Source organism: Hippopotamus amphibius, chromosome 11 (genome assembly GCF_030028045.1).
Source record: "Hippopotamus amphibius kiboko isolate mHipAmp2 chromosome 11, mHipAmp2.hap2, whole genome shotgun sequence".
Taxonomy (NCBI): domain Eukaryota; kingdom Metazoa; phylum Chordata; class Mammalia; order Artiodactyla; family Hippopotamidae; genus Hippopotamus; species Hippopotamus amphibius.
Window position 1 is genome coordinate 20,705,338 of NC_080196.1, and position 26,046 is coordinate 20,731,383.

At 46.6% G+C, this 26,046-nt stretch overlaps 13 non-coding genes across 13 annotated transcripts; all 13 read right to left on the bottom strand.

Annotated features, from left to right (window-relative positions):
* Positions 1 to 1,229: 1,229 nt before the first annotated feature.
* On the bottom strand, positions 1,230 to 1,302 carry TRNAV-AAC (transfer RNA valine (anticodon AAC)). Its single transcript has one exon. It is a non-coding gene; the product is annotated as a tRNA-Val (tRNA).
* Positions 1,303 to 5,143: 3,841 nt separating this feature from the next.
* Positions 5,144 to 5,216, bottom strand: TRNAM-CAU (transfer RNA methionine (anticodon CAU)). The gene has a single exon. It is a non-coding gene; the product is annotated as a tRNA-Met (tRNA).
* Positions 5,217 to 6,693: 1,477 nt separating this feature from the next.
* Positions 6,694 to 6,766, bottom strand: TRNAA-AGC (transfer RNA alanine (anticodon AGC)). The gene has a single exon. It is a non-coding gene; the product is annotated as a tRNA-Ala (tRNA).
* A 413-nt stretch (positions 6,767 to 7,179) lies between these two features.
* TRNAV-AAC (transfer RNA valine (anticodon AAC)) lies at positions 7,180 to 7,252 on the bottom strand. Its single transcript has one exon. It is a non-coding gene; the product is annotated as a tRNA-Val (tRNA).
* A 3,849-nt stretch (positions 7,253 to 11,101) lies between these two features.
* On the bottom strand, positions 11,102 to 11,174 carry TRNAM-CAU (transfer RNA methionine (anticodon CAU)). Its single transcript has one exon. It is a non-coding gene; the product is annotated as a tRNA-Met (tRNA).
* A 1,477-nt stretch (positions 11,175 to 12,651) lies between these two features.
* Positions 12,652 to 12,724, bottom strand: TRNAA-AGC (transfer RNA alanine (anticodon AGC)). Its single transcript has one exon. It is a non-coding gene; the product is annotated as a tRNA-Ala (tRNA).
* Positions 12,725 to 13,137: 413 nt separating this feature from the next.
* On the bottom strand, positions 13,138 to 13,210 carry TRNAV-AAC (transfer RNA valine (anticodon AAC)). Its single transcript has one exon. It is a non-coding gene; the product is annotated as a tRNA-Val (tRNA).
* Positions 13,211 to 17,059: 3,849 nt separating this feature from the next.
* TRNAM-CAU (transfer RNA methionine (anticodon CAU)) lies at positions 17,060 to 17,132 on the bottom strand. Its single transcript has one exon. It is a non-coding gene; the product is annotated as a tRNA-Met (tRNA).
* Positions 17,133 to 18,609: 1,477 nt separating this feature from the next.
* Positions 18,610 to 18,682, bottom strand: TRNAA-AGC (transfer RNA alanine (anticodon AGC)). Its single transcript has one exon. It is a non-coding gene; the product is annotated as a tRNA-Ala (tRNA).
* A 413-nt stretch (positions 18,683 to 19,095) lies between these two features.
* On the bottom strand, positions 19,096 to 19,168 carry TRNAV-AAC (transfer RNA valine (anticodon AAC)). The gene has a single exon. It is a non-coding gene; the product is annotated as a tRNA-Val (tRNA).
* A 3,850-nt stretch (positions 19,169 to 23,018) lies between these two features.
* On the bottom strand, positions 23,019 to 23,091 carry TRNAM-CAU (transfer RNA methionine (anticodon CAU)). The gene has a single exon. It is a non-coding gene; the product is annotated as a tRNA-Met (tRNA).
* Positions 23,092 to 24,592: 1,501 nt separating this feature from the next.
* TRNAA-AGC (transfer RNA alanine (anticodon AGC)) lies at positions 24,593 to 24,665 on the bottom strand. The gene has a single exon. It is a non-coding gene; the product is annotated as a tRNA-Ala (tRNA).
* Positions 24,666 to 25,078: 413 nt separating this feature from the next.
* Positions 25,079 to 25,151, bottom strand: TRNAV-AAC (transfer RNA valine (anticodon AAC)). Its single transcript has one exon. It is a non-coding gene; the product is annotated as a tRNA-Val (tRNA).
* Between the last annotated feature and the right edge of the window lie 895 nt (positions 25,152 to 26,046).

Below are 26,046 nucleotides of genomic sequence, written 5' to 3' on the forward strand. Positions count from 1 at the left end.
AGTGGCCACTGTGGGCCTGGGCAGTGCACTATCACTTCAGTTCTCCAAGTCTCTGCTGTGCTGTTTAGGATCAGAGCCACTTACACATAGATCATGGGTGCATCCAGAAGTTCACGAATAATTTCACATTTGTTTTCCATGCTGTCTTTCTTGATATTTTCTGGTTAGTTGAGGCACTCAGTTTCAGTCCCTGACAAGAAAGCTGGGGCTTTATTGACCCCGCTCTGTCCTGCGCTCCTCAGGACTCAGCCGCATTGCAGCCCAGTTGCAGGAAGAAACAGGAATAAATAGAGAAATTGGGCATATCTCTTGAAATGACCAGCTATTCTGAAGAAACAGAAAACATGGTAAAAGTCGATAGTATATATATACTACCAAATGTAAAATAGATAGCTAGTGGGAAGTTGCTGCATATCATAGGGAGATCAACTCGATGATGGGTGATAACATAGAGAGCCAGGATAGGGAGGGAGGGGATATGGGGATATACGTACATTTACAGCTGATTCACATTGGTGTACCTCAAAAACTGGCAGAAAAGTGTGAAGGAATTATATTCCAATAAAGAGCTTTAAAAGAAAAAGTTGATAGGAGATGTACAAACCAGAGGCCAGAAGAGACAGCACTGCCTTGTCGTGTCCTCACCCAGAGAAGGATCCAAAGTGTCTAACTCTCTCCTTTGTTTCTCCAGGTTGGAAGATTTGCGGGTATCAGCCGGAGATGCTCAGTTGAAAGGTAAAAGCTGGAGGATGTGAACATCAATCCCACTACCTCTCACATGCTAAGCAAGCGCTCTACCACTTGAGCTAATCCCCCACACTGACCCTACACTTTCCCCCAGGTTTTCAGTGGACGATCTTCATTATTCACTTGAAACTTGGACCCTCCTAAAGGCACACCTTCTCCAACATGCTCAGAACCAAGAGCGCAGTTGGTATCTATTCCTCTTCCAAGAAAAGGGGATGGGGGAGTAGCCATGGGAAAAGTTTGGAGCCTCAAAATTTCATGTTACAAGTCTTCCGAGATAGAAGGCAAAGAATACATCCCAGTTGGGAGGACTCACCCAGAGCAGCTGCCTAATGCAACAGGACTGTCTCAGGATGATTCTCTGCTTCTTAAAAGCAAAATGAAAAGGACAAACCAACAGCAGCGGGATTGATCACTGGTTCCTTTTAGGGGAGGCGCGGAGCTGATTCTCCCCGCATGATGGAAAGCAAAACAGGACCAGTTGTTTCCGCTCGGTTTCGAGCCGAGGACCTCTCGCGTGTTAGGCGAGCGTGATGACCACTACACTACGGAAACTCACAGCTTGTCCTATCGTAAAGTATTTTTTCGTTGTTACTGAGGCAGGTCCTGAGGACTGACATATCCACAGCATAGGATAGAACAATGAAACATAAATAATATTGCAGACAAGAGCCATCGGAAACAAGACACGAGAGCATATCACAGTGAAGGAAAAAAATATGCACGTTGAGGGATGAAGATGAAGAATGAGCAGGGTGGAAGGAACAGGCACGGAGGTAGAAATTCCTGTGTTCAGATATACACCCATTCAGTGGCAGTGATTGTGTGTGTGTGTGTGTGTGTGTGTAAAATAGATACGGAGAGAAAGAGTGAGTGTAAAGCCTGCACGCATGAAGGTACATTGGGGAGAAAACTGTGGCGGTTTAAGATCCTTTGATAAAAATTCAGGCACAAGGCTTATGTAATCAAGGTTACATTTTACAAAAAGTTTCGGAAACCAGAATGAAAGAGAATGAAAAAGAAAGTATAAGCTATGAAGAGACCGAGCTTTCTTCTTTTAGCTCCTGAGATTAGCAGTAGCATGAGTCTTGCGGCCTCTCCAGCCCAGCACCCTGTGGGGCACAGAACCCGTCCCCCATAAAGGTAGAATGGAGAAAGGCAGAGAGGCATGGGGTAGCTGCAAGGCTACATCAAGCAACTTGCACAAATTAGTACAATTGTAGTACAATTTCTAGCACGTGGTTCTGAAAGAGGCTTTATTTCATTCCTTTTTAATCTTTCGTCGCCTGTATTCCAAGTCCCCACTCCCTACAAGAAACCCACGGAGAAATAGTTGGGATCCTACAAAGTATAATCACATATGTCACCATTTTGTCACTGGTCCCGTGAAGAATAAACTGTTTTCAAGATACTCGATTATCCGGAAAAGGCTGCTACACTGTCTGCATTGTCATCATTCCCAACATGACCAAGGTCTACTCTTCCTCCCTCCAGCTTCTAAGCGGCGTTGATGTCAAAGCTTTGTCCTCTACCTGCTATTAGAATCCCCGCAAGCCTCCAAATCCTCCAGTTCTCTTCATGCCAACACCTAGAAGAAGAGATGAGGGAACATCTTTGGGCTTCACTGTTGAAGAGAGAAAGAAAGTGGAAGTTAAGAACCCACGTAGAAGAAAATGGTTAGAAGAAATACAGGCAAAAGGAAACGGGCTTTAAATTGGATTCTCGTTTTCACCCAACTTCAAAGTGTTATGGGTCGTGGCTGTTTTATAACAGAAGTCCTAAACATCTGTGGTCCCTTACATCTTTTCACGAATTAGAACGTCGAAGAGTCTGTCTGGGAAAAACTAAAAGCTTACACTGTCAGTAAACTGCCATTCAGCAACAAAACTCAAAACAACAAGTAAGGCACAAAGAAAGAGCAACATGAATGGACAGATGCAGAGACTAACATTTTGGAAGTTAACAAAATCGTTTTTAAAGCTAGTAATTGTATTTGGTCTGCCTATTAGCTCCATGTACCTATCACTTCCATTTCAAGCAGAAGCCCTATGTATGCCTTAACTCCAGGCACTGAGGACACAGTGAGGGCAAAGCAGTGGTTTGAGCCTAAAGATCGTTAAGTTCTAGAGCAGAGACAGGAAATTGACAAAGAGCAACTTCATCGGACACTTCCTCAAACACGAACACGGGCGCAGGGGATCAGTTGCCCTGCAGCACGTGAGATTTTAGTTCCTGGACTAGAGGGATGGAACTGTTGTCCCCCGCATTCCAAGGTGGGTTCTTAAGCACTGGGCCACCAAGGAGACCCTGTAAAGTAATCCTTAATTCAGGGACTGAGGGCCTAGAAGCACCTTACTAGGTTCGATTCAAAAGGAGGAAATATCTTAGTCAGGAGCTGAGAGGTGAAGAAAGGCCCTCTGTGGGCAACTGGGAAACTAGCCCAGAGAGCCGGGTCTCCCAATTCCCACAAGAGGGTCAAAATGGAACACAGCTTCTATCTTATTTCAAGACTGTGTGCCACTGACCTAACCAAATGGTGGGTTTGCTGAAGACCCACCCATTCACAGAGTCTCTAAGAACGTCACCCATAAACTTCTTTGTGTCTGAATAAGCTTAAGTTCAAGATGAGGGAGAGGGAAGTCTTTCAGGGAAAAACAAAGTGCAAGAGCTGTACACGGATCAGCAGGACACAATCACGATGCCCTCGTCTCAAGGTTTTTGGCCCTCATCAGGATCTGATCACTCACGTCGATAAAGGTTTCCTGCATTCCCTGCTGGGATTCCCCCCTCCCCCCCCCCCCCCAAACCATATTTAAGCTGCCTGTGCAAAGAGGAAAAAGTATCTCTTGGGTTGCTTGTGTGGAAATTAAATACCATCTGGTGGTTTCATCCTTCAGAGATACTTCTAAAGGTGCTGGTTTGGACTGTCATTACAGGTACTGTGATGTTTGGCTTGGGACAGATGAGTAAGGACCCTCCTTAAGGAAGGACTACCCAAAGATCCTACTCTTGTTCTTCTTTCATGAGTGTTCCCAAGAATTTCCCTGGTTCCACAATCAAGCTTTTTTTTTTGAATGTCTATGTCTTTCTGGTTCTCTCGCAGACCCAGGCTACTCAGACCTCAGGCCCACAAATTGTGTTGTATGCCTGTCTCTCTAGGTGTCCCTCAACAGCCTTCTTTCTTTCCTCGGGCCAACTGCCCCATAAAATTCAATTACACACGAGTGGAAAGGCCTCCTTTGCAGCAGCATCTCTCTGTTCAGAAAACAGGGGTGGGAGGTCCACCCTCCCACTAGCCAAAAACCATGAGTATTGAGATGGAAAGGCCAACACAGTCTAGTACCTCGTGCTCACTCCTCCACAGCTTTTTTCTGCTTTTCCTTCCTTGTGTATAGACCGAGGGCAGGGAGCATTGCTTGAAGACTGAACCTGAGCTGCGTTAGAAAACCTTCGGGCACAAGGATGTCAGCAAGTGGCAAAGGAGAGACTAGAAGGCATCTTCAAAGCGATAACTTTCCGGACTCTCCTGCAGAAAGGTGGCCTTGCCGCCTCCACCCTCCCGACCCCCTTCACTGCCCAGTGAGTGCCCCTCAGCACACATCTCCTTCCCTGCTCGTGATGCACTTTTCTCACTTGCCTCTTGTCTGTTTCTCCCGCTCCTATCGACTGGGGTGTGGCTCCATGCCGAAGGGAATTTGGGGGTTTTATTCACTCTTGAATGAATAAAGAGGAGTCCAGTAACAGGAGTGTTTTGCTGAAAGCCCTACTTTTGGTTTCCAGGGTCGAAGCATTCACTGGCAAAATAACCCCTCTGAACTTCACTAAACAAGACTTGAGAGAGTCCATGGAATTCACAAAGATTACAGAATACTAAGGAAGACGAGTAAAGCCCGAGGTTGCTATACCACTGAATTGGGGAAGCACCTCCATCCAGATGCACGCAGCGCTGGAAAGTCCCGAGGGACAGCCATCTGGAGCCCCAGGTAGGAAGGGTCCCGGGCATTGCGTGGACTCCGCGGGTGAGACTTGAGATAGGAGTTCTGGGGGCTTCTGCGTATAATTGCAGCCCGCAAACTGCTCTCATCAGTTTGCATGCAAAAATGCAGCTCTGGATGGACGTTACCACTGCTGTTGGTTTCCCCATGTGAGGCACAAGTTTTTCTAGACCCCCGGGGGACTGGCCAGGGCCCCAGGGCTCAGGAAATTCCCTTTCTTCTCCTAAGCACCGTGTGCCTTGCTGGCAGCAATTGTTAGGTGTGTAAGAAGCACACAGTGCAGGCAAGGACACAGGTCCGTCCCAGGCCTGTTTGTGTCTCTGAGGCCTGAAGAAGGCTATCTTAGCAACGACCCCAACACAGGAGGTATGTGTTGCTGATACTAAAACATACAGAACACCTGCCCTCTCTGAGGCTCGAACTCAGGACCTTCAGATTATGAGACTGACGCGCTGCCCACTGCGCTAAGAGGGCAAGTGCCTGGCACATCTGGCACGGAAAGTAAAATATGAAACATTATTTTCCAGGCTTCTCCATTGGTTTCCAGCTATTGAAGAATATAATCAATGCTACCTGTAAATCATTCCATTTAAACCAAGGCTGCACCTGAAGTGGTCCACATCCAGGAATGCTGGAGTCCACACCTGTCCAGTAGACACCCAGCAAGTGGATGGACACTCTGGCCTGCAGTACCCCAGAGCTGTACTGGTCTTTTGCTGCTGTTTTTCCTTTTTGTGTTTCAGTAATCTGCCTCTTCCCACCTTCAGAGATCTCAGTCCGTCTTCTACTTCCCTTGGCACGTTACGTGCAAAAGAAACTTAGGAGGTGTCCAGTTAATGTTACTTCTCTGACTGACTGAGTCCTCACATTTGTCTACAGTCCACACTTCTCTGTTTCACTCTACATCTCCACTCGGCTCGACCTGACTGAAGACATCCTCCTTACCAAAAACACAAACTGAACTGAGTAGAAAACCTCCTTGTGTGTTGCAGCCTTATGATTAAACTAGGAGATTTACGGAGGTGATTTCATATATTCCAGTTCCATTTCGGCAACAAACGTATGTGTCATGATTTGCATTTTTCAGATAGTGGAGGCTCAGAGAAGTAAAATAATGTTTCTAAGGTCCCAGAGCTGCTAAGCAGCAAAGCAGGAATTGAGCAACAGATTTGTAGGTTCCAAATTGTGATCCTTTTTTCTGCTCTAGCTCATGATCTCACTGTCTGTCCTTCTTCACAGGAGCTCATTCATCCACACTCTCTCTAATTCCCAGCCACCTCTGTGCTGGCCTTTTGGGCTTAGACTTCCAAGTCACCTTCGGTTCATTCTCTTCCTTCAAAACCCACACCCACTGTCTTGTCAAATACTGAAGGGGATTGTTGAATCTGTCCCTTCCTTTCCATTCATGTGGGTACATACTCACTGGGGAGCTGTTCTGGGCCGGGGCAGTAGGCTCAGGTGATTCAGGAGGAATCGGACCACCCAGAACTCTGGAGCTGGAGGCATAAATGTGGACAAGGAATGATGGTCTTCTGGTTTCACTACTTTCAGTCTCCTTGGCATTTACAGCTAAATAAAGCTTTTTTACAACATCTGTTTTCATAATGTCCCTCTGCTTCACTCTGACTGTTCTTGATTTCTTAAATTTGCATATGATCTTGCTTTTGTCTCAATTCTTTGGTAGAAGCTCAGTGTGATTGTGCTTTATAAGGTCCATTTGATCCACCGGTGCATGGGGTTGTGTATTTTTTCAATGTGATTGCCGATTTTTTTTATCTGCTAAATGTCTCATTAATGAGAGATGTACATTCCAAAGGCCAGGAAAGCCAGGGCTGTCCTGTTTTGTCCTTGCCCAGAGAGGGATCCAAAGTGTCTAATTCTCTCCTTTGTTTCTCCAGGCTGGAGGATTTGCCGTTATCAGCCCGAGATGCTCCGCTGAAAGGGTAAAAGCTGGAGGATGTGGGCATCGATCCCACTACCTCTCACATGCTAAGCGAGCGCTCTACCACTTGAGCTAATCCCCCACCCTGAACGTGTCCTTTCCCCAGGTTTTCAGCGGGCCATCTTCATTATTCACTTGAACCTCAGACTCTCCTAAATGCCCACCTTCTCCAAGATGCCCAGAACCAAGAGCATGGCTGGTACCTACTCCCCTTCTAAGGCAAAGGGGGTGGGGGGAGTAGCCATGGGAAAAGCTTGGCGCCTCAAAATTTCATGTTCCAGATTTTCCGAGATGGAAGGGAAAGAAAACATCCCAGTTGGGAGGACTCACCCAGAAGAGCTGGCTAATGCAGCAGGACAGTCTTTGGACGATTCTCTGTTTCTTAGGAGCGAAAGGAAAAGGACAAACCAACAGGAGGGGGATGATCACTGGTTCCTTTCAGGGGAGGCGGTGACCTGATTTTCCCCACATGATGGAAGGCAAAAGAGCACCAGTTGTTTCCGCTCGGTATCGAACCGAGGACCTCTCGCGTGTTAGGCGAGCGTGATGACCACTACACTACGGAAACTCACAGCTTGTCCAACCTTAAGGTATTTTTCCGTTGTTACTGAGGCAGGTCCTGAGGACTGACATATCCACAGCATAGGACAGAACAATGAAACATAAATAATATTGCAGACAAGAGCCATCGGAAACAAGACACGAGAGCATATCACAGTGAAGGAAAAAAGTATGCACATTGAGGGCTGAAGATGAAGAATGAGCAGGGTGGAAGGAACAGGCACGGAGGTAGAAATTCCTGTGTTCAGATATACACCCATTCAGTGGCAGTGATTGTGTGTGTGTGTGTGTGTGTGTGTAAAATAGATACGGAGAGAAAGAGTGAGTGTAAAGCCTGCACGCATGAAGGTACATTGGGGAGAAAACTGTGGCGGTTTAAGATCCTTTGATAAAAATTCAGGCACAAGGTTTACCTAATCAAGGTTACATTTTACAAAAAGTTTCGGAAACCAGAATGAAAGAGAATGAAAAAGAAAGTATAAGCTATGAAGAGACTGAGGTTTCTTCTTTTAGCTCCTGAGATTAGCAGTAGCATGAGTCTTGCGGCCTCTCCAGCCCAGCACCCTGTGGGGCACAGAACCCGTCCCCCATAAAGGTAGAATGGAGAAAGGCAGAGAGGCATGGGGTAGCTGCAAGGCTACATCAAGCAACTTGCACAAATTAGTACAATTGTAGTACAATTTCTAGCACGTGGTTCTGAAAGAGGCTTTATTTCATTCCTTTTTAATCTTTCGTCGCCTGTATTCCAAGTCCCCACTCCCTACAAGAAACCCACGGAGAAATAGTTGGGATCCTACAAAGTATAATCACATATGTCACCATTTTGTCACTGGTCCCGTGAAGAATAAACTGTTTTCAAGATACTCGATTATCCGGAAAAGGCTGCTACACTGTCTGCATTGTCATCATTCCCAACATGACCAAGGTCTACTCTTCCTCCCTCCAGCTTCTAAGCGGCGTTGATGTCAAAGCTTTGTCCTCTACCTGCTATTAGAATCCCCGCAAGCCTCCAAATCCTCCAGTTCTCTTCATGCCAACACCTAGAAGAAGAGATGAGGCAACATCTTTGGGCTTCACTGTTGAAGAAAGAAAGTGGAAGTTAAGAACCCATGTAGAAGAAAATGGTTAGAAGAAATACAGGCAAAAGGAAACGGGCTTTAAATTGGATTCTCGTTTTCACCCAACTTCAAAGTGTTATGAGTCGTGGCTGTTTTATAACAGAAGTCCTAAACATCTGTGGTCCCTTACATCTTTTCACGAATTAGAAAGTCGAAGAGTCTGTCTGGGAAAAACTAAAAGTTTACACTATCAATAAACTGCCATTCAGCAACAAAACTCAAAACAACAAGTAAGGCACAAAGAAAGAGCAAAATGAATGGACAGATGCAGAGACTAACATTTTGGAAGTTAACAAAATCGTTTTTAAAGCTAGTAATTGTATTTGGTCTGCCTATTAGCTCCATGTACCTATCACTTCCATTTCAAGCAGAAGCCCTATGTATGCCTTAACTCCAGGCACTGAGGACACAGTGAGGGCAAAGCAGTGGTTTGAGCCTAAAGATCCTTAAATTCTCGAGCAGAGACAGGAAATTGACAAAGAGCAACTTCATCGGACACTTCCTCAAACACGAACACGGGCGCAGGGGATCAGTTGCCCTGCAGCACGTGAGATTTTAGTTCCTGGACTAGAGGGATGGAACTGTTGTCCCCCGCATTCCAAGGTGGGTTCTTAAGCACTGGGCCACCAAGGAGACCCTGTAAAGTAATCCTTAATTCAGGGACTGAGGGCCTAGAAGCACCTTACTAGGTTCGATTCAAAAGGAGGAAATATCTTAGTCAGGAGCTGAGAGGTGAAGAAAGGCCCTCTGTGGGCAACTGGGAAACTAGCCCAGAGAGCCGGGTCTCCCAATTCCCACAAGAGGGTCAAAATGGAACACAGCTTCTATCTTATTTCAAGACTGTGTGCCACTGACCTAACCAAATGGTGGGTTTGCTGAAGACCCACCCATTCACAGAGTCTCTAAGAACGTCACCCATAAACTTCTTTGTGTCTGAATAAGCTTAAGTTCAAGATGAGGGAGAGGGAAGTCTTTCAGGGAAAAACAAAGTGCAAGAGCTGTACACGGATCAGCAGGACACAATCACGATGCCCTCGTCTCAAGGTTTTTGGCCCTCATCAGGATCTGATCTCTCACGTCGATAAAGGTTTCCTGCATTCCCTGCTGGGATTCCCCCCTTCCCCCCCTCTTAAACCATATTTAAGCTGCCTGTGCAAAGAGGAAAAAATATCTCTTGGGTTGCTTGTGTGGAAATTAAATACCATCTGGTGGTTTCATCCTTCGGAGATACTTCTAAAGGTGTTGGTTTGGACTGTCATCACAGGTACTGTGATGTTTGGCTTGGGACAGATGAGTAAGGACCCTCCTTAAGGAAGAACTACCCAAAGATCCTACTCTTGTTCTTCTTTCATGAGTGTTCCCAAGAATTTCCCTGGTTCCACAATCAAGCTTTTTTTTTTTTTTTTTTTTTTTTGAGTGTCTATGTCTTTCTGGTTCTCTCGCAGACCCAGGCTACTCAGACCTCAGGCCCACAAATTGTGTTGTATGCCTGTCTCTCTAGGTGACCCTCAACAGCCTTCTTTCTTTCCTCGGGCCAACTGCCCCATAAAATTCAATTACACACGAGTGGAAAGGCCTTCTTTGCAGCAGCATCTCTCTGTTCAGAAAACAGGGGTGGGAGGTCCACCCTCCCACTAGCCAAAAACCGTGAGTATTGAGATGGAAAGGCCAACACCGTCTAGTACCTCGTGCTCACTCCTCCACAGCTTTTTTCAGCTTTTCCTTCCTTGTGTATAGACCGAGGGCAGGGAGCATTGCTTGAAGACTGAACCTGAGCTGCGTTAGAAAACCTTCGGGCACAAGGATGTCAGCAAGTGGCAAAGGAGAGACTAGAAGGCATCTTCAAAGCGATAACTTTCCGGACTCTCCTGCAGAAAGGTGGCCTTGCCGCCTCCACCCTCCCGACCCCCTTCACTGCCCAGTGAGTGCCCCTCAGCACACATCTCCTTCCCTGCTCGTGATGCACTTTTCTCACTTGCCTCTTGTCTGTTTCTCCCGCTCCTACCGACTGGGGTGTGGCTCCATGCCGAAGGGAATTTGGGGGTTTTATTCACTCTTGAATGAATAAAGAGGAGTCCAGTAACAGGAGTGTTTTGCTGAAAGCCCTCCTTTTGGTTTCAAGGGTCGAAGCATTCACTGGCAAAATAACCCCTCTGAACTTCACTAAACAAGACTTGAGAGAGTCCATGGAATTCACAAAGATTACAGAATACTAAGGAAGACGAGTAAAGCCCGAGGTTGCTATACCCCTGAATTGGGGAAGCACCTCCATCCAGATGCACGCAGCGCTGGAAAGTCCCGAGGGACAGCCATCTGGAGCCCCAGGTAGGAAGGGTCCCGGGCATTGCGTGGACTCCGCGGGTGAGACTTGAGATAGGAGTTCTGGGGGCTTCTGCGTATAATTCCAGCCCGCAAACTGCTCTCATCAGTTTGCATGCAAAAATGCAGCTCTGGATGGACGTTACCACTGCTGTTGGTTTCCCCATGTGAGGCACAAGTTTTTCTAGACCCCCGGGGGACTGGCCAGGGCCCCAGGGCTCAGGAAATTCCCTTTCTTCGCCTAAGCACCGTGTGCCTTGCTGGCAGCAACTGTTAGGTGTGGAAGAAGCACACAGTGCAGGCAAGGACACAGGTCCGTCCCAGGCCTGTTTGTGTCTCTGAGGCCTGAAGAAGGCTATCTTAGCAACGACCCCAACCCAGGAGGTATGTGTCGCTGATACTAAAACATACAGAACACCTGCCCTCTCTGAGGCTCGAACTCAGGACCTTCAGATTATGAGACTGACGCGCTGCCCACTGCGCTAAGAGGGCCAGTGCCTGGCACATCTGGCACGGAAAGTAAAATATGAAACATTATTTTCCAGGCTTGTCCATTGGTTTCCAGCTATTGAAGAATATAATCAATGCTACCTGTAAATCATTCCATTTAAACCAAGGCTGCACCTGAAGAGGTCCACATCCAGGAATGCTGGAGTCCACCCCTGTCCAGTAGACCCCCAGCAAGTGGATGGACACTCTGGCCTGCAGTACCCCAGAGTTGTACTGGTCTTTTGCTGCTGTTTTTCCTTTTTGTGTTTCAGTAATCTGCCTCTTCCCACCTTCAGAGATCTCAGTCCGTCTTCTACTTCCCTTGGCACGTTACGTGCAAAAGAAACTTAGGAGGTGTCCAGTTAATATTACTTCTCTGACTGACTGAGTCCTCACATTTGTCTACAGTCCACACTTCTCTGTTTCACTCTACATCTCCACTCGGCTCGACCTGACTGAAGACATCCTCCTTACCAAAAACACAAACTGAACTGAGTAGAAAACCTCCTTGTGTGTTGCAGCCTTATGATTAAACTAGGAGATTTACGGAGGTGATTTCATATATTCCAGTTCCATTTCGGCAACAAACGTATGTGTCATGATTTGCATTTTTCAGATAGTGGAGGCTCAGAGAAGTAAAATAATGTTTCTAAGGTCCCAGAGCTGCTAAGCAGCAAAGCAGGAATTGAGCAACAGATTTGTAGATTCCAAATTGTGATCCTTTTTTCTGCCCTAGCTCATGATCTCACTGTCTGTCCTTCTTCACAGGAGCTCATTCATCCACACTCTCTCTAATTCCCAGCCACCTCTGTGCTGGCCTTTTGGGCTTAGACTTCCAAGTCACCTTCGGTTCATTCTCTTCCTTCAAAACCCACATCCACTGTCTTGTCAAATACTGAAGGGGATTGTTGAATCTGTCCCTTCCTTTCCATTCATGTGGGTACATACTCACTGGGGAGCTGTTCTGGGCCGGGGCAGTAGGCTCAGGTGATTCAGGAGGAATCGGACCACCCAGAACTCTGGAGCTGGAGGCATAAGTGTGGACAAGGAATGATGGTCTTCTGGTTTCACTACTTTCAGTCTCCTTGGCATTTACAGCTAAATAAAGCTTTTTTACAACATCTGTTTTCATAATGTCCCTCTGCTTCACTCTGACTGTTCTTGATTTCTTAAATTTGCATATGATCTTGCTTTTGTCTCAATTCTTTGGTAGAAGCTCAGTGTGATTGTGCTTTATAAGGTCAACTTGATCCACCGGTGCATGGGGTTGTGTATTTTTTCAATGTGATGGTCGATTTTTTTTATCTGCTAAATGTCTCATTAATGAGAGATGTACATTCCAAAGGCCAGGAAAGCCAGGGCTGTCCTGTTTTGTCCTTGCCCAGAGAGGGATCCAAAGTGTCTAATTCTCTCCTTTGTTTCTCCAGGCTGGAGGATTTGCCGTTATCAGCCCGAGATGCTCCGCTGAAAGGGTAAAAGCTGGAGGATGTGGGCATCGATCCCACTACCTCTCACATGCTAAGCGAGCGCTCTACCACTTGAGCTAATCCCCCACCCTGAACATGTCCTTTCCCCAGGTTTTCAGCGGGCCATCTTCATTATTCACTTGAACCTCAGACTCTCCTAAATGCCCACCTTCTCCAAGATGCCCAGAACCAAGAGCATGGCTGGTACCTACTCCCCTTCTAAGGCAAAGGGGGTGGGGGGAGTAGCCATGGGAAAAGCTTGGCGCCTCAAAATTTCATGTTCCAGATTTTCCGAGATGGAAGGGAAAGAAAACATCCCAGTTGGGAGGACTCACCCAGAAGAGCTGGCTAATGCAGCAGGACAGTCTTTGGACGATTCTCTGTTTCTTAGGAGCGAAAGGAAAAGGACAAACCAACAGGAGGGGGATGATCACTGGTTCCTTTCAGGGGAGGCGGTGACCTGATTTTCCCCACATGATGGAAGGCAAAAGAGCACCAGTTGTTTCCGCTCGGTATCGAACCGAGGACCTCTCGCGTGTTAGGCGAGCGTGATGACCACTACACTACGGAAACTCACAGCTTGTCCAACCTTAAGGTATTTTTCCGTTGTTACTGAGGCAGGTCCTGAGGACTGACATATCCACAGCATAGGACAGAACAATGAAACATAAATAATATTGCAGACAAGAGCCATCGGAAACAAGACACGAGAGCATATCACAGTGAAGGAAAAAAGTATGCACATTGAGGGCTGAAGATGAAGAATGAGCAGGGTGGAAGGAACAGGCACGGAGGTAGAAATTCCTGTGTTCAGATATACACCCATTCAGTGGCAGTGATTGTGTGTGTGTGTGTGTGTGTGTGTAAAATAGATACGGAGAGAAAGAGTGAGTGTAAAGCCTGCACGCATGAAGGTACATTGGGGAGAAAACTGTGGCGGTTTAAGATCCTTTGATAAAAATTCAGGCACAAGGTTTACCTAATCAAGGTTACATTTTACAAAAAGTTTCGGAAACCAGAATGAAAGAGAATGAAAAAGAAATTTTTAGCTATGAAGAGACTGAGGTTTCTTCTTTTAGCTCCTGAGATTAGCAGTAGCATGAGTCTTGCGGCCTCTCCAGCCCAGCACCCTGTGGGGCACAGAACCCGTCCCCCATAAAGGTAGAATGGAGAAAGGCAGAGAGGCATGGGGTAGCTGCAAGGCTACATCAAGCAACTTGCACAAATTAGTACAATTGTAGTACAATTTCTAGCACGTGGTTCTGAAAGAGGCTTTATTTCATTCCTTTTTAATCTTTCGTCGCCTGTATTCCAAGTCCCCACTCCCTACAAGAAACCCACGGAGAAATAGTTGGGATCCTACAAAGTATAATCACATATGTCACCATTTTGTCACTGGTCCCGTGAAGAATAAACTGTTTTCAAGATACTCAATTATCCGGAAAAGGCTGCTACACTGTCTGCATTGTCATCATTCCCAACATGACCAAGGTCTACTCTTCCTCCCTCCAGCTTCTAAGCGGCGTTGATGTCAAAGCTTTGTCCTCTACCTGCTATTAGAATCCCCGCAAGCCTCCAAATCCTCCAGTTCTCTTCATGCCAACACCTAGAAGAAGAGATGAGGCAACATCTTTGGGCTTCACTGTTGAAGAAAGAAAGTGGAAGTTAAGAACCCATGTAGAAGAAAATGGTTAGAAGAAATACAGGCAAAAGGAAACGGGCTTTAAATTGGATTCTCGTTTTCACCCAACTTCAAAGTGTTATGAGTCGTGGCTGTTTTATAACAGAAGTCCTAAACATCTGTGGTCCCTTACATCTTTTCACGAATTAGAACGTCGAAGAGTCTGTCTGGGAAAAACTAAAAGTTTACACTATCAATAAACTGCCATTCAGCAACAAAACTCAAAACAACAAGTAAGGCACAAAGAAAGAGCAAAATGAATGGACAGATGCAGAGACTAACATTTTGGAAGTTAACAAAATCGTTTTTAAAGCTAGTAATTGTATTTGGTCTGCCTATTAGCTCCATGTACCTATCACTTCCATTTCAAGCAGAAGCCCTATGTATGCCTTAACTCCAGGCACTGAGGACACAGTGAGGGCAAAGCAGTGGTTTGAGCCTAAAGATCCTTAAATTCTCGAGCAGAGACAGGAAATTGACAAAGAGCAACTTCATCGGACACTTCCTCAAACACGAACACGGGCGCAGGGGATCAGTTGCCCTGCAGCACGTGAGATTTTAGTTCCTGGACTAGAGGGATGGAACTGTTGTCCCCCGCATTCCAAGGTGGGTTCTTAAGCACTGGGCCACCAAGGAGACCCTGTAAAGTAATCCTTAATTCAGGGACTGAGGGCCTAGAAGCACCTTACTAGGTTCGATTCAAAAGGAGGAAATATCTTAGTCAGGAGCTGAGAGGTGAAGAAAGGCCCTCTGTGGGCAACTGGGAAACTAGCCCAGAGAGCCGGGTCTCCAAATTCCCACAAGAGGGTCAAAATGGAACACAGCTTCTATCTTATTTCAAGACTGTGTGCCACTGACCTAACCAAATGGTGGGTTTGCTGAAGACCCACCCATTCACAGAGTCTCTAAGAACGTCACCCATAAACTTCTTTGTGTCTGAATAAGCTTAAGTTCAAGATGAGGGAGAGGGAAGTCTTTCAGGGAAAAACAAAGTGCAAGAGCTGTACACGGATCAGCAGGACACAATCACGATGCCCTCGTCTCAAGGTTTTTGGCCCTCATCAGGATCTGATCTCTCACGTCGATAAAGGTTTCCTGCATTCCCTGCTGGGATTCCCCCCTTCCCCCCCTCTTAAACCATATTTAAGCTGCCTGTGCAAAGAGGAAAAAATATCTCTTGGGTTGCTTGTGTGGAAATTAAATACCATCTGGTGGTTTCATCCTTCGGAGATACTTCTAAAGGTGTTGGTTTGGACTGTCATCACAGGTACTGTGATGTTTGGCTTGGGACAGATGAGTAAGGACCCTCCTTAAGGAAGAACTACCCAAAGATCCTACTCTTGTTCTTCTTTCATGAGTGTTCCCAAGAATTTCCCTGGTTCCACAATCAAGCTTTTTTTTTTTTTTTTTTTTTTTTGAGTGTCTATGTCTTTCTGGTTCTCTCGCAGACCCAGGCTACTCAGACCTCAGGCCCACAAATTGTGTTGTATGCCTGTCTCTCTAGGTGACCCTCAACAGCCTTCTTTCTTTCCTCGGGCCAACTGCCCCATAAAATTCAATTACACACGAGTGGAAAGGCCTTCTTTGCAGCAGCATCTCTCTGTTCAGAAAACAGGGGTGGGAGGTCCACCCTCCCACTAGCCAAAAACCGTGAGTATTGAGATGGAAAGGCCAACACCGTCTAGTACCTCGTGCTCACTCCTCCACAGCTTTTTTCAGCTTTTCCTTCCTTGTGTATAGACCGAGGGCAGGGAGCATTGCTTGAAGACTGAACCTGAGCTGCGTTAGAAAACCTTCGGGCACAAGGATGTCAGCAAGTGGCAAAGGAGAGACTAGAAGGCATCTTCAAAGCGATAACTTTCCGGACTCTCCTGCAGAAAGGTGGCCTTGCCGCCTCCACCCTCCCGACCCCCTTCACTGCCCAGTGAGTGCCCCTCAGCACACATCTCCTTCCCTGCTCGTGATGCACTTTTCTCACTTGCCTCTTGTCTGTTTCTCCCGCTCCTACCGACTGGGGTGTGGCTCCATGCCGAAGGGAATTTGGGGGTTTTATTCACTCTTGAATGAATAAAGAGGAGTCCAGTAACAGGAGTGTTTTGCTGAAAGCCCTCCTTTTGGTTTCAAGGGTCGAAGCATTCACTGGCAAAATAACCCCTCTGAACTTCACTAAACAAGACTTGAGAGAGTCCATGGAATTCACAAAGATTACAGAATACTAAGGAAGACGAGTAAAGCCCGAGGTTGCTATACCCCTGAATTGGGGAAGCACCTCCATCCAGATGCACGCAGCGCTGGAAAGTCCCGAGGGACAGCCATCTGGAGCCCCAGGTAGGAAGGGTCCCGGGCATTGCGTGGACTCCGCGGGTGAGACTTGAGATAGGAGTTCTGGGGGCTTCTGCGTATAATTCCAGCCCGCAAACTGCTCTCATCAGTTTGCATGCAAAAATGCAGCTCTGGATGGACGTTACCACTGCTGTTGGTTTCCCCATGTGAGGCACAAGTTTTTCTAGACCCCCGGGGGACTGGCCAGGGCCCCAGGGCTCAGGAAATTCCCTTTCTTCGCCTAAGCACCGTGTGCCTTGCTGGCAGCAACTGTTAGGTGTGGAAGAAGCACACAGTGCAGGCAAGGACACAGGTCCGTCCCAGGCCTGTTTGTGTCTCTGAGGCCTGAAGAAGGCTATCTTAGCAACGACCCCAACCCAGGAGGTATGTGTCGCTGATACTAAAACATACAGAACACCTGCCCTCTCTGAGGCTCGAACTCAGGACCTTCAGATTATGAGACTGACGCGCTGCCCACTGCGCTAAGAGGGCCAGTGCCTGGCACATCTGGCACGGAAAGTAAAATATGAAACATTATTTTCCAGGCTTGTCCATTGGTTTCCAGCTATTGAAGAATATAATCAATGCTACCTGTAAATCATTCCATTTAAACCAAGGCTGCACCTGAAGAGGTCCACATCCAGGAATGCTGGAGTCCACCCCTGTCCAGTAGACCCCCAGCAAGTGGATGGACACTCTGGCCTGCAGTACCCCAGAGTTGTACTGGTCTTTTGCTGCTGTTTTTCCTTTTTGTGTTTCAGTAATCTGCCTCTTCCCACCTTCAGAGATCTCAGTCCGTCTTCTACTTCCCTTGGCACGTTACGTGCAAAAGAAACTTAGGAGGTGTCCAGTTAATATTACTTCTCTGACTGACTGAGTCCTCACATTTGTCTACAGTCCACACTTCTCTGTTTCACTCTACATCTCCACTCGGCTCGACCTGACTGAAGACATCCTCCTTACCAAAAACACAAACTGAACTGAGTAGAAAACCTCCTTGTGTGTTGCAGCCTTATGATTAAACTAGGAGATTTACGGAGGTGATTTCATATATTCCAGTTCCATTTCGGCAACAAACGTATGTGTCATGATTTGCATTTTTCAGATAGTGGAGGCTCAGAGAAGTAAAATAATGTTTCTAAGGTCCCAGAGCTGCTAAGCAGCAAAGCAGGAATTGAGCAACAGATTTGTAGATTCCAAATTGTGATCCTTTTTTCTGCCCTAGCTCATGATCTCACTGTCTGTCCTTCTTCACAGGAGCTCATTCATCCACACTCTCTCTAATTCCCAGCCACCTCTGTGCTGGCCTTTTGGGCTTAGACTTCCAAGTCACCTTCGGTTCATTCTCTTCCTTCAAAACCCACATCCACTGTCTTGTCAAATACTGAAGGGGATTGTTGAATCTGTCCCTTCCTTTCCATTCATGTGGGTACATACTCACTGGGGAGCTGTTCTGGGCCGGGGCAGTAGGCTCAGGTGATTCAGGAGGAATCGGACCACCCAGAACTCTGGAGCTGGAGGCATAAGTGTGGACAAGGAATGATGGTCTTCTGGTTTCACTGTTTTCAGTCTCCTTGGCATTTACAGCTAAATAAAGCTTTTTTACAACATCTGTTTTCATAATGTCCCTCTGCTTCACTCTGACTGTTCTTGATTTCTTAAATTTGCATATGATCTTGCTTTTGTCTCAATTCTTTGGTAGAAGCTCAGTGTGATTGTGCTTTATAAGGTCAACTTGATCCACCGGTGCATGGGGTTGTGTATTTTTTCAATGTGATGGTCGATTTTTTTTATCTGCTAAATGTCTCATTAATGAGAGATGTACATTCCAAAGGCCAGGAAAGCCAGGGCTGTCCTGTTTTGTCCTTGCCCAGAGAGGGATCCAAAGTGTCTAATTCTCTCCTTTGTTTCTCCAGGCTGGAGGATTTGCCGTTATCAGCCCGAGATGCTCCGCTGAAAGGGTAAAAGCTGGAGGATGTGGGCATCGATCCCACTACCTCTCACATGCTAAGCGAGCGCTCTACCACTTGAGCTAATCCCCCACCCTGAACGTGTCCTTTCCCCAGGTTTTCAGCGGGCCATCTTCATTATTCACTTGAACCTCAGACTCTCCTAAATGCCCACCTTCTCCAAGATGCCCAGAACCAAGAGCATGGCTGGTACCTACTCCCCTTCTAAGGCAAAGGGGGTGGGGGGAGTAGCCATGGGAAAAGCTTGGCGCCTCAAAATTTCATGTTCCAGATTTTCCGAGATGGAAGGGAAAGAAAACATCCCAGTTGGGAGGACTCACCCAGAAGAGCTGGCTAATGCAGCAGGACAGTCTTTGGACGATTCTCTGTTTCTTAGGAGCGAAAGGAAAAGGACAAACCAACAGGAGGGGGATGATCACTGGTTCCTTTCAGGGGAGGCGGTGACCTGATTTTCCCCACATGATGGAAGGCAAAAGAGCACCAGTTGTTTCCGCTCGGTATCGAACCGAGGACCTCTCGCGTGTTAGGCGAGCGTGATGACCACTACACTACGGAAACTCACAGCTTGTCCAACCTTAAGGTATTTTTCCGTTGTTACTGAGGCAGGTCCTGAGGACTGACATATCCACAGCATAGGACAGAACAATGAAACATAAATAATATTGCAGACAAGAGCCATCGGAAACAAGACACGAGAGCATATCACAGTGAAGGAAAAAAGTATGCACATTGAGGGCTGAAGATGAAGAATGAGCAGGGTGGAAGGAACAGGCACGGAGGTAGAAATTCCTGTGTTCAGATATACACCCATTCAGTGGCAGTGATTGTGTGTGTGTGTGTGTGTGTGTGTAAAATAGATACGGAGAGAAAGAGTGAGTGTAAAGCCTGCACGCATGAAGGTACATTGGGGAGAAAACTGTGGCGGTTTAAGATCCTTTGATAAAAATTCAGGCACAAGGTTTACCTAATCAAGGTTACATTTTACAAAAAGTTTCGGAAACCAGAATGAAAGAGAATGAAAAAGAAAGTATAAGCTATGAAGAGACTGAGGTTTCTTCTTTTAGCTCCTGAGATTAGCAGTAGCATGAGTCTTGCGGCCTCTCCAGCCCAGCACCCTGTGGGGCACAGAACCCGTCCCCCATAAAGGTAGAATGGAGAAAGGCAGAGAGGCATGGGGTAGCTGCAAGGCTACATCAAGCAACTTGCACAAATTAGTACAATTGTAGTACAATTTCTAGCACGTGGTTCTGAAAGAGGCTTTATTTCATTCCTTTTTAATCTTTCGTCGCCTGTATTCCAAGTCCCCACTCCCTACAAGAAACCCACGGAGAAATAGTTGGGATCCTACAAAGTATAATCACATATGTCACCATTTTGTCACTGGTCCCGTGAAGAATAAACTGTTTTCAAGATACTCAATTATCCGGAAAAGGCTGCTACACTGTCTGCATTGTCATCATTCCCAACATGACCAAGGTCTACTCTTCCTCCCTCCAGCTTCTAAGCGGCGTTGATGTCAAAGCTTTGTCCTCTACCTGCTATTAGAATCCCCGCAAGCCTCCAAATCCTCCAGTTCTCTTCATGCCAACACCTAGAAGAAGAGATGAGGGAACATCTTTGGGCTTCACTGTTGAAGAAAGAAAGTGGAAGTTAAGAACCCATGTAGAAGAAAATGGTTAGAAGAAATACAGGCAAAAGGAAACGGGCTTTAAATTGGATTCTCGTTTTCACCCAACTTCAAAGTGTTAGGAGTCGTGGCTGTTTTATAACAGAAGTCCTAAACATCTGTGGTCCCTTACATCTTTTCACGAATTAGAAAGTCGAAGAGTCTGTCTGGGAAAAACTAAAAGTTTACACTATCAATAAACTGCCATTCAGCAACAAAACTCAAAACAACAAGTAAGGCACAAAGAAAGAGCAAAATGAATGGACAGATGCAGAGACTAACATTTTGGAAGTTAACAAAATCGTTTTTAAAGCTAGTAATTGTATTTGGTCTGCCTATTAGCTCCATGTACCTATCACTTCCATTTCAAGCAGAAGCCCTATGTATGCCTTAACTCCAGGCACTGAGGACACAGTGAGGGCAAAGCAGTGGTTTGAGCCTAAAGATCCTTAAATTCTCGAGCAGAGACAGGAAATTGACAAAGAGCAACTTCATCGGACACTTCCTCAAACACGAACACGGGCGCAGGGGATCAGTTGCCCTGCAGCACGTGAGATTTTAGTTCCTGGACTAGAGGGATGGAACTGTTGTCCCCCGCATTCCAAGGTGGGTTCTTAAGCACTGGGCCACCAAGGAGACCCTGTAAAGTAATCCTTAATTCAGGGACTGAGGGCCTAGAAGCACCTTACTAGGTTCGATTCAAAAGGAGGAAATATCTTAGTCAGGAGCTGAGAGGTGAAGAAAGGCCCTCTGTGGGCAACTGGGAAACTAGCCCAGAGAGCCGGGTCTCCCAATTCCCACAAGAGGGTCAAAATGGAACACAGCTTCTATCTTATTTCAAGACTGTGTGCCACTGACCTAACCAAATGGTGGGTTTGCTGAAGACCCACCCATTCACAGAGTCTCTAAGAACGTCACCCATAAACTTCTTTGTGTCTGAATAAGCTTAAGTTCAAGATGAGGGAGAGGGAAGTCTTTCAGGGAAAAACAAAGTGCAAGAGCTGTACACGGATCAGCAGGACACAATCACGATGCCCTCGTCTCAAGGTTTTTGGCCCTCATCAGGATCTGATCTCTCACGTCGATAAAGGTTTCCTGCATTCCCTGCTGGGATTCCCCCCTTCCCCCCCTCTTAAACCATATTTAAGCTGCCTGTGCAAAGAGGAAAAAATATCTCTTGGGTTGCTTGTGTGGAAATTAAATACCATCTGGTGGTTTCATCCTTCGGAGATACTTCTAAAGGTGTTGGTTTGGACTGTCATCACAGGTACTGTGATGTTTGGCTTGGGACAGATGAGTAAGGACCCTCCTTAAGGAAGAACTACCCAAAGATCCTACTCTTGTTCTTCTTTCATGAGTGTTCCCAAGAATTTCCCTGGTTCCACAATCAAGCTTTTTTTTTTTTTTTTTTTTTTTTTGAGTGTCTATGTCTTTCTGGTTCTCTCGCAGACCCAGGCTACTCAGACCTCAGGCCCACAAATTGTGTTGTATGCCTGTCTCTCTAGGTGACCCTCAACAGCCTTCTTTCTTTCCTCGGGCCAACTGCCCCATAAAATTCAATTACACACGAGTGGAAAGGCCTTCTTTGCAGCAGCATCTCTCTGTTCAGAAAACAGGGGTGGGAGGTCCACCCTCCCACTAGCCAAAAACCGTGAGTATTGAGATGGAAAGGCCAACACCGTCTAGTACCTCGTGCTCACTCCTCCACAGCTTTTTTCAGCTTTTCCTTCCTTGTGTATAGACCGAGGGCAGGGAGCATTGCTTGAAGACTGAACCTGAGCTGCGTTAGAAAACCTTCGGGCACAAGGATGTCAGCAAGTGGCAAAGGAGAGACTAGAAGGCATCTTCAAAGCGATAACTTTCCGGACTCTCCTGCAGAAAGGTGGCCTTGCCGCCTCCACCCTCCCGACCCCCTTCACTGCCCAGTGAGTGCCCCTCAGCACACATCTCCTTCCCTGCTCGTGATGCACTTTTCTCACTTGCCTCTTGTCTGTTTCTCCCGCTCCTACCGACTGGGGTGTGGCTCCATGCCGAAGGGAATTTGGGGGTTTTATTCACTCTTGAATGAATAAAGAGGAGTCCAGTAACAGGAGTGTTTTGCTGAAAGCCCTACTTTTGGTTTCAAGGGTCGAAGCATTCACTGGCAAAATAACCCCTCTGAACTTCACTAAACAAGACTTGAGAGAGTCCATGGAATTCACAAAGATTACAGAATACTAAGGAAGACGAGTAAAGCCCGAGGTTGCTATACCCCTGAATTGGGGAAGCACCTCCATCCAGATGCACGCAGCGCTGGAAAGTCCCGAGGGACAGCCATCTGGAGCCCCAGGTAGGAAGGGTCCCGGGCATTGCGTGGACTCCGCGGGTGAGACTTGAGATAGGAGTTCTGGGGGCTTCTGCGTATAATTGCAGCCCGCAAACTGCTCTCATCAGTTTGCATGCAAAAATGCAGCTCTGGATGGACGTTACCACTGCTGTTGGTTTCCCCATGTGAGGCACAAGTTTTTCTAGACCCCCGGGGGACTGGCCAGGGCCCCAGGGCTCAGGAAATTCCCTTTCTTCGCCTAAGCACCGTGTGCCTTGCTGGCAGCAACTGTTAGGTGTGGAAGAAGCACACAGTGCAGGCAAGGACACAGGTCCGTCCCAGGCCTGTTTGTGTCTCTGAGGCCTGAAGAAGGCTATCTTAGCAACGACCCCAACCCAGGAGGTATGTGTCGCTGATACTAAAACATACAGAACACCTGCCCTCTCTGAGGCTCGAACTCAGGACCTTCAGATTATGAGACTGACGCGCTGCCCACTGCGCTAAGAGGGCCAGTGCCTGGCACATCTGGCACGGAAAGTAAAATATGAAACATTATTTTCCAGGCTTGTCCATTGGTTTCCAGCTATTGAAGAATATAATCAATGCTACCTGTAAATCATTCCATTTAAACCAAGGCTGCGCCTGAAGAGGTCCGCATCCAGGAATGCTGGAGTCCACACCTGTCCAGTAGACCCCCAGCAAGTGGACACTCTGGCCTGCAGTACCCCAGAGTTGTACTGGTCTTTTGCTGCTGTTTTTCCTTTTTGTGTTTCAGTAATCTGCCTCTTCCCACCTTCAGAGATCTCAGTCCGTCTTCTACTTCCCTTGGCACGTTACGTGTCTTCTACTTCCCTTGGCACGTTACGTGCAAAAGAAACTTAGGAGGTGTCCAGTTAATATTACTTCTCTGACTGACTGAGTCCTCACATTTGTCTACAGTCCACACTTCTCTGTTTCACTCTACATCTCCACTCGGCTCGACCTGACTGAAGACATCCTCCTTACCAAAAACACAAACTGAACTGAGTAGAAAACCTCCTTGTGTGTTGCAGCCTTATGATTAAACTAGGAGATTTACGGAGGTGATTTCATATATTCCAGTTCCATTTCGGCAACAAACGTATGTGTCATGATTTGCATTTTTCAGATAGTGGAGGCTCAGAGAAGTAAAATAATGTTTCTAAGGTCCCAGAGCTGCTAAGCAGCAAAGCAGGAATTGAGCAACAGATTTGTAGATTCCAAATTGTGATCCTTTTTTCTGCCCTAGCTCATGATCTCACTGTCTGTCCTTCTTCACAGGAGCTCATTCATCCACACTCTCTCTAATTCCCAGCCACCTCTGTGCTGGCCTTTTGGGCTTAGACTTCCAAGTCACCTTCGGTTCATTCTCTTCCTTCAAAACCCACATCCACTGTCTTGTCAAATACTGAAGGGGATTGTTGAATCTGTCCCTTCCTTTCCATTCATGTGGGTACATACTCACTGGGGAGCTGTTCTGGGCCGGGGCAGTAGGCTCAGGTGATTCAGGAGGAATCGGACCACCCAGAACTCTGGAGCTGGAGGCATAAGTGTGGACAAGGAATGATGGTCTTCTGGTTTCACTGTTTTCAGTCTCCTTGGCATTTACAGCTAAATAAAGCTTTTTTACAACATCTGTTTTCATAATGTCCCTCTGCTTCACTCTGACTGTTCTTGATTTCTTAAATTTGCATATGATCTTGCTTTTGTCTCAATTCTTTGGTAGAAGCTCAGTGTGATTGTGCTTTATAAGGTCAACTTGATCCACCGGTGCATGGGGTTGTGTATTTTTTCAATGTGATGGTCGATTTTTTTTATCTGCTAAATGTCTCATTAATGAGAGATGTACATTCCAAAGGCCAGGAAAGCCAGGGCTGTCCTGTTTTGTCCTTGCCCAGAGAGGGATCCAAAGTGTCTAATTCTCTCCTTTGTTTCTCCAGGCTGGAGGATTTGCCGTTATCAGCCCGAGATGCTCCGCTGAAAGGGTAAAAGCTGGAGGATGTGGGCATCGATCCCACTACCTCTCACATGCTAAGCGAGCGCTCTACCACTTGAGCTAATCCCCCACCCTGAACGTGTCCTTTCCCCAGGTTTTCAGCGGGCCATCTTCATTATTCACTTGAACCTCAGACTCTCCTAAATGCCCACCTTCTCCAAGATGCCCAGAACCAAGAGCATGGCTGGTACCTACTCCCCTTCTAAGGCAAAGGGGGTGGGGGGAGTAGCCATGGGAAAAGCTTGGCGCCTCAAAATTTCATGTTCCAGATTTTCCGAGATGGAAGGGAAAGAAAACATCCCAGTTGGGAGGACTCACCCAGAAGAGCTGGCTAATGCAGCAGGACAGTCTTTGGACGATTCTCTGTTTCTTAGGAGCGAAAGGAAAAGGACAAACCAACAGGAGGAGGATGATCACTGGTTCCTTTCAGGGGAGGCGGTGACCTGATTTTCCCCACATGATGGAAGGCAAAAGAGCACCAGTTGTTTCCGCTCGGTATCGAACCGAGGACCTCTCGCGTGTTAGGCGAGCGTGATGACCACTACACTACGGAAACTCACAGCTTGTCCAACCTTAAGGTATTTTTCCGTTGTTACTGAGGCAGGTCCTGAGGACTGACATATCCACAGCATAGGACAGAACAATGAAACATAAATAATATTGCAGACAAGAGCCATCGGAAACAAGACACGAGAGCATATCACAGTGAAGGAAAAAAGTATGCACATTGAGGGCTGAAGATGAAGAATGAGCAGGGTGGAAGGAACAGGCATGGAGGTAGAAATTCCTGTGTTCAGATATACACCCATTCAGTGGCAGTGATTGTGTGTGTGTGTGTGTGTGTGTAAAATAGATACGGAGAGAAAGAGTGAGTGTAAAGCCTGCACGCATGAAGGTACATTGGGGAGAAAACTGTGGAGGTTTAAGATCCTTTGATAAAAATTCAGGCACAAGGTTTACCTAATCAAGGTTACATTTTACAAAAAGTTTCGGAAACCAGAATGAAAGAGAATGAAAAAGAAATTTTTAGCTATTAAGAGACTGAGGTTTCTTCTTTTAGCTCCTGAGATTAGCAGTAGCATGAGTCTTGCGGCCTCTCCAGCCCAGCACCCTGTGGGGCACAGAACCCGTCCCCCATAAAGGTAGAATGGAGAAAGGCAGAGAGGCATGGGGTAGCTGCAAGGCTACATCAAGCAACTTGCACAAATTAGTACAATTGTAGTACAATTTCTAGCACGTGGTTCTGAAAGAGGCTTTATTTCATTCCTTTTTAATCTTTCGTCGCCTGTATTCCAAGTCCCCACTCCCTACAAGAAACCCACGGAGAAATAGTTGGGATCCTACAAAGTATAATCACATATGTCACCATTTTGTCACTGGTCCCGTGAAGAATAAACTGTTTTCAAGATACTCAATTATCCGGAAAAGGCTGCTACACTGTCTGCATTGTC